This window comes from Oryx dammah, unplaced genomic scaffold (assembly GCF_014754425.2).
Source record: "Oryx dammah isolate SB20612 unplaced genomic scaffold, SCBI_Odam_1.1 HiC_scaffold_29, whole genome shotgun sequence".
NCBI classification, from domain to species: Eukaryota; Metazoa; Chordata; class Mammalia; order Artiodactyla; family Bovidae; genus Oryx; species Oryx dammah.
The window spans coordinates 52,609,767-52,617,265 of record NW_024070213.1 but is presented as its reverse complement, the minus strand read 5'-3'; positions in this window follow the sequence as shown (position 1 = coordinate 52,617,265).

Below are 7,499 nucleotides of genomic sequence, written 5' to 3'. Positions count from 1 at the left end.
TTTCTCAGTTACAAAAGAAATAAGATGACTTATGGTTTAATAATTCCATATGCAATTTCTTAGACTTTTGACATTTATATCCTGCTCTGAATAGTTATACTGCTTATCATCTGGGATATCTGCTCATTTCACTGGGAGAAGCTTTTTATTATTATTATTATTTTTAAAAGCCAGAACATTTATCGCCCAACTAATTGTTGAAATCCTTAAGAGGAACTGGGTGTTGCAACAGCTGCTTGCTTGGGTTTAGGTGTTGTTTTTTCACGGAATCCATGCCTGAATCTGAGGTATAAAATTTTTAGGTGCCTCATTCGACCAGTCTCTGTAGTATTTTGTCTTTTAGCTTTAGCCCTTCAATTATACTTTCTCTTTTGCTTGGTCGGGTAACCACACTTGCCACGGGTCAACTTCTGAAGGTGGTAGGCCTTGGAGCCACAGCAGCTGAGACCAAAGAGCGGGAGAAGTATTTTGAAATACATGTTACCTCTGGTCATCCCAGCCATGTCCTGTCACCTCTCTATCCCCCACACACCACCTATAAGTTTCCCAAATTATAACTTGGTCAAATCAAAGGAACTAGATGTTTGCATCTTGGGGAAACAACAGGTAGTTAAAGATATGAGCTGGAGGGGACCTGCACCCACTCTGATGCCCTTGAGGTAGCTGGACCTGAATAAGATATGTCTAAGTGTGAGAATTGGACATGACCTTCAAGGTCACGGGAACCCAGATGGACTTAGCTCTTCCTGGAGCTTCCCCTGCCTAAGCTTGCCGGGCAATGAGCCATCAGCACTGAATCTCATATCTTTACATTGCAGAGGTCCAGATTCTCCACCACCCTGGAAGCTAGGAAAGATACCTGGTATTGAGCTTCCTGACAATTTTGTCCTTTGGGGCACTCAGATTGGATTTAATTTAATGTAGAAAAATAAGGAAATACTATCATATGCACTCTGAGTGTGGTGTAGGAATTTTTAACTATGAATAATATATGAAAGAAAAAGTCAACCTCAATTTCAAACAAATTTAAATTTAAATGAAATTTTTTTCTCCCCTGTTAAATTATTGCTGTGCTTAGTTGCTCAGTCATGTCTGTCATGTCTGACTCTTTGTGACTCATGGACTGTAGCCCACCAGCCTCCCCTGTCCATGGGAGTCTCTAGGTAAGAATACTGGAGTGGGTTGCCATGCTCTCCTCCAGGGGATCTTCCCAACCCAGGGATCAAACCCAGGTCTCCCACATTGCAGGCGGATCCTTCACCATCTGAGCCACCAGGGAAGCCCTGGTGGATGTTATATTAGTAAAGAGATTTTTAAAATCTCGCACTTGATAGTGAGTGAAGGTACAGTGAAATGGGTAAGCTTGACTACTTTCATTAGATATGTAAATTGATGAAATCTTTGGTTTCATAATTTGGTAACTATTAAGAGGCTTAGGGACTTCCCTGGTAGTTCAGTTGTTAGGACTCTGTTCTTTTACTGCAGAGGGCACAGGTTTGATCCCTGGTCTAGGAACTAAGATCCTGCATGCTACATAGCTAAAAAAACAAACAAACAAAAACTTATTAAGAGTCTTAAATTTTGACCCAGTAATTCTTTTTCCACCAATTGATTATAATTAAATAATCAGAAATGTGGATAAGTATTTATGCACAAAGATATTCATGGTAGTGTTTTAGCTGTAATAAATGTGATATAATGAATTAGGTAACAATGTGGTTCTAAGAGCAAGAAAATGGTTAAATAAATGATAGCACATCAAGATTTAATATTGAAGTAGTCATTTTCAACTCAATTCAATTCATTTCAGTCGCTCAGTCGTGTCTGACTCTTTGCGACCCCATGAACCGCAGCATGCCAGGCTGTCATCATGTCCATCACCAACTCCTGGAGTCCACCCAAATCCATGTCCATTGAGTCGGTGATGCCATCCAACCATCTCATCCTCTGTCATCCCCTTCTCCTCCTGCCCTCAATCTTTGCCAGCATCAGGGTCTTTTCAAATGAGTCAGCTCTTCACATTGGGTGGCCAAAGAGAGTTTCACTTTCAACATCAGTCCTACCAATGAACACCCAGGACTGATCTCCTTTAGGATGGACTGGTTGGATCTCCTTGCAGTCCAAGGGACTCTCAAGAGTCTTCTCCAACACCACAGTTCAAAAGCATCAATTCTTCTTCACTCAGCTTTCTTTATAGTTCAACTCTCACATCCATACATGACCACTGGAAAAACCACAGCCTTGACTAGATGGATCTTTGTTGGAAAAGTAACGTGTCTGCTTTTTAACATGCTGTCTAGGTTGGTCATAATTTTCCTTCCAAGGAGTAAGCATCTTTTGATTTCATGGCTGCAGTCACCATCTGCAGTGATTTTGGAGCCCAGAAAAATAAAGTCAGCCATTGTTTCCCCATCTATTTCCCATGAAGTGATGGGACCAGATGACATGATCTTCATTTTCTGAATGTTGAGCTTTAAGCCAACTTTTTCACTCTCCTCTTTCACTTTCATCAAGAAACTCTTTAGTTCTTCACTTTCTGCCATAAGGGTGGTGTCATCTGCATATCTGAGGTTATTGATATTTCTCCCGGCAATCTTGATTCCAGCTTGTGCTTCCTTCAGCCCAGCGTTTCTCATGATGTACTCCGCATAAAAGTTAAATAAGCAGGGTGACAATATACAGCCTTGACGTACTCCTTTTCCTATTTGGAAATAGTCTGTTGTTCCATGTCCAGATCTAACTGTTGCTTCCTGACCTGCATACAGATTTCTCAAGAGGCAGGTTAGGTGGTCTGGTATTCCCATCTCTTTCAGAATTTTCCACAGTTTATTGTGATCCACACAGTCAAAGGCTTTGGCATGGTCAATAAAGCAGAAATAGATGTTTTTCTGGAACTCTCTTGCTTTTTCCATGATCCAGCAGATGTTGGCAATTTGATCTCTGGTTCCTCTGCCTTTTCTAAAACCAGCTTGAACATCTGGAAGTTCATGGTTCACGTATTGCTGAAGCCTGGCTTGGAGAATTTTGAGCATTACTTTGCTAGCGTGTGAGATGAGTGCAATTGTGTGGTAGTTTGAGCATTCTTTGGCATTGCCTTTCTTAGGGATTGGAATGAAAGCTGACCTTTTCCAGTCCTGTGGCCACTGCTGAGTTTTCCAAATTTGCTGGCATATTGAGTGCAACACTTTCACAGCATCATCTTTTAGGATTTGAAATAACTCAACTGGAATTCTGTCATCTCCACTAGCTTTCTTAGATTTTTAAAAAGTTGCCTTGGTTCCCTCCCAGATGAAATTAGATGTAAATATGTATACAAGCCAGCTCTGGCTGCATAACAAAACACCCCAAGATTAAACAGCTTAAAACATGCTCAAAATCTGTGGACTGGCTAAGCAGTTCTTCTGGTCTGGGCTGACTGGAGCTGGATGGCTGAAAATGGCCTCACTTACATATTCAGGATGCCCAGAACAGTTGTGGTCTGTCATCCTCTAGGTCAACATTGGGCTATTCTAAATGCCCTAGGGGATATCAACTCCTAATGCACAAGGACCTTGTGAGTCTCTGCTTAAGTTATATTTGCTAATGTCCTATGAGCTAAAGTAAGTCACATGGCCAAGCCCATAGTCAAGATGTAAAAAAACAGACTCAAACTTTTTAAAAAATAATTAATTTATTTTTCATTGGAGGATGATTGCTTTACAATATTGTGTAGGTTTCTGTCATATATAAACCTGAATCAACCATGGATACACATATTGTCCCCTCCCTCTTGAACTTCTCTCCCCACCTCCCAACACATCCCATCCTTCTAGGTTATCACAGAGCACTGGATTTGAGCTCCCTGCATCACATAGTAAAATTTCACTGGCTATCTAATTTTACACATGATAATGTACATGTTTAAATGTTAGTGTCTCTCAGTCACACCCTCTCCTTCCCCATCCTGTGTCCACAAGTCTGTCCTCCATGTCTGTGTCTCCTCTGCTGCCTTGCACACAGGTTCATTATGTGCTAATATAAAATATTTATCTTTCTCTTTCTGACTTACTTCACTGTGTATAACAGGCTCTAGGGCCACCCATCTTATTAGAACTGAGTCAAATACATTCCTTTTTATGGCTGAGTTGGACTGTGAAGAAAGCTGAGCGCCAAAGAATTGATGTTTTTGAACTGTGGTGTTGGAGAAGACTCTTGAGAGTTCCTTGGACTGCAAGGAGATCCAACCAGTTCGTCCTAAAGGATACCAGCCCTGGGTGTTCTTTGGAAGGAATGATGCTAAAGCTGAAACTCCAGTACTTTGGCCACCTCATGCGAAGAGTTGACTCATTGGAAAAGACTCTGATGCTGGGAGGGATTGGGGGCAGGAGGAGAAGAGGATGACAGAGGATGAGATGGCTGGATGGCATCATCAACTTGATGCACATGAGTTTGAGTGAACTCTGGGAGTTGGTGATGGACAGGGAGGCCTGGCGTGCTGTGATTCATGGGGTCACAAAGAGTCGGACATGACTGAGCGACTGAACTGAACTGAACTAAATACTCCATTGTGTATATGTACCACAATTTCTTTATCCATTCTTCTGTTGATGGACATCTAAGTTGCTTCCATGTCCTAGCTACTGTAAATAGTGCTGCAAGGAACATTGGGGTGTGTGTCAGACTCAATCTTTTGAAGATCTGCAAAATATTGTGGTCATTAAAAAAAAATCACAAAGTGTGATTTACTTTAGCTAATAAAATGTGAAAGCTTTGAGGCCAGAAGTTTTAAGACCCAATGAATGCTGCACTAGATTCTCCTTTCCTTCCTACAATGTAACCAGATGCATTTAGATGGTAGCTGCTCTGTTTGCTTCTGTTCCAGAGCAATCAAGATGAGCACAGTTTTCATGTCAACCTGCACTGGGCATGTGGTTTGAATAAGAAATAAAGCTTTGTGATCCGAAGCCAGGTAACAAAGTTGAGACTTTTGTTATTGCTACAAAACCTGGTCTGTCCAAACTAATATGAAAATTGTGCAGGCATTAAGGTGATAATTTAAAAGAATGATTATTTACATGGGTTCACTATATAATTCTATATAAACCAGAAGGCTATAAAGCTGGTATACATTTGTATATGTTCAGTTCAGTTCAGTTGCTCAGTTGTGTCCAACTCTTTGCGACCCCATGGACTGCAGCATGCCAGGCTTCCCTGTCCATCACCAACTCCCAGAGCATTCTCAAACTGATGTCCATTGAGTCGATGATGCCATCCAACCATCTCATCCTCTGCTGACCTTTCCCCTCCTGCCTTCAATCTTTCCTAGCATCAGTATCTTTTCAAATGAGTCAGTTCTTCGCATCAGGTTGCCAAAGTATTGGAGTTTCAGCCTTAGCATCAGTCCTTTCAATGAGTATTCAGGACTGATTTCCTTTGCGATGGACTAGTTGGATCTCCTTGCAGTCCAAAGGAGTCTTAAGAGTCTTCTCCAATATTACAGTTCAAAAGCAGCAGTTCTTTGGTGCTCAGCTTTCTTTATAGTCCCACCCTCACATCCATATATGACTACTGGAAAAACCACAGCTTTGACTAGACAGAACTTTGTTGGCAAAGCAATGTCTGCTTTTCAATATGCTGTCTAGTTTGGTCATAACTTTTCTTCCAAGGAGCAAGCGTCTTTTAATTTCATGGCTGCAGTCACCATCTTCAGTGATTTCGGAGCTCCAAAGAATAAAATCTGTCACTGTTTCCCCATCTATTTGCCATGAAGTGATGGGACCAGATGCCATGATCTTAGGTTTCTGAATGTTGAGTTTTAAGCCAACTTTTTCATTCTCCTCTTTCATGTTCATCAAGAGTCTCTCTGTAATCCTAAAATTTTCAAAACAAGCAAACACATAAGCACATATCTTGGAAGGAGATATATCAGAATGTTAACAATGGGACTGCAGGTACTTTTCTCTTCTTTCTGCTGTATATTTTACAGATCATCTATAATTAGCTTGTATTACCATGGTAGAATATATTATCCTCCCTAACCACTACCCACTCACCCCCTGTCCATTGTCAGGTGATTGACTGTGCCTCCTACGGGGAGATTTTATGTCTTCATCTCACTGGATTTGGTTCGGTCATGTGACATGCTTTGCCCAGTGAAATGTGGGCAAACACAGCATTTAGCATGTTGGAGCAGAAGGTTTATGACTCATCTGGAGTTCTGGCCAATGCTCTTGCTCTTTCCCAGACATGACCTATGCAGAAGCTGCTCTTTCAGCCTGGGTCCTGAAATCAGAAGACAGAGCAGAGCCCAGGGTGTAAGATAACAGAAATATATATTTGATCCCAGTTCCTAGCCCATAGCTCCTAAAACTCTTGGAATTCTCTTAGTGATAAAAGCACTGGTGGGAGTATCTTTTGGTCTAATATCTGGTCTCTGACCCAGGTTCCTGACACAGAGCTTCTAAATCCCTTGGAATTTCCTGGGTGATAGCAATGTCTTTTGTTCTAATGCAGTGACTCCTGGTGGGTAGGAGGCTGATCAGCTGAAAAATCAAGAAATGATTAGAAGCTTGGAGTTTTCAATGCTCTCTCCCATTCTCCAGAGAAGGAAGGGGCCTGGAAATGGAGTTAATGATTGGTTATGCCTATGTGATGAAACCTCCACAAAAATCCTAAAAGTACAGGGTTTGGAGAGCTTCTGGTTTGGCAAGCACATGGAGGTGCTGGGAGACAGACACCTAAAGAAGGTGCTGAAGCTCCTCACCCCTTCCCCATACCTTTGCCCTATTTATCTCTTCCACTGGGATGTTCACCTGTATCCTTTATCATATCCTTTTATAATAAACAGATAGTAAGGGAACTCCTTTCCTGAGTTCTCTAAGTTGCTCTAACAAGTTAATCAAGCACGTGGAGGGAGTGGTAGAAACACTTGATCTATGGATGATTGGTCAGCGGCACAGATGACAACCTAGACTAAATAGCATCGGAAAGGGTGAGGAGAGGGGTTGTCTTGTGGGACTGAGTGCTGAAGTTATAGGATCTGACACTATTTCCAGGGAGATAGCATCAGAACTGAGTTGAATTGTGGGACATCCAGCTGGTGTCATAGACCTGTTTGGTGTGGGAACACCCTCATCCCCACATCTGGTGTCAACAGTGTTGTGAGTGTGGTGTGGCATGAGAGTAAATAGGAGACACACAGGAGGAGGACTGAGTCTTTCTTACCCACAGGGGTGGTGAAAGTCACAGCCTAGCTCAGCCTCCAGATAGCATGAGGAAGAAATAAACCATTCTTGTAATAAGTCCCTGAGATTTACTTACTAAGAAAATTCCTTTTTTTACTTTTAAAGACATACATAAAGATAAGGCCAACTGTGACTCTTAAGTCACCAAATTCTAAGTCTTGCCCGTAAAAGATACTGCTTTCTTCTTATTCCCACACCATCTTTCTTCCTCCTTTGCTTTCAATGACAGGGTGTACCAGGGTTGTCACGTCTTTGGACCTGAGAAGAAGTAAAAAA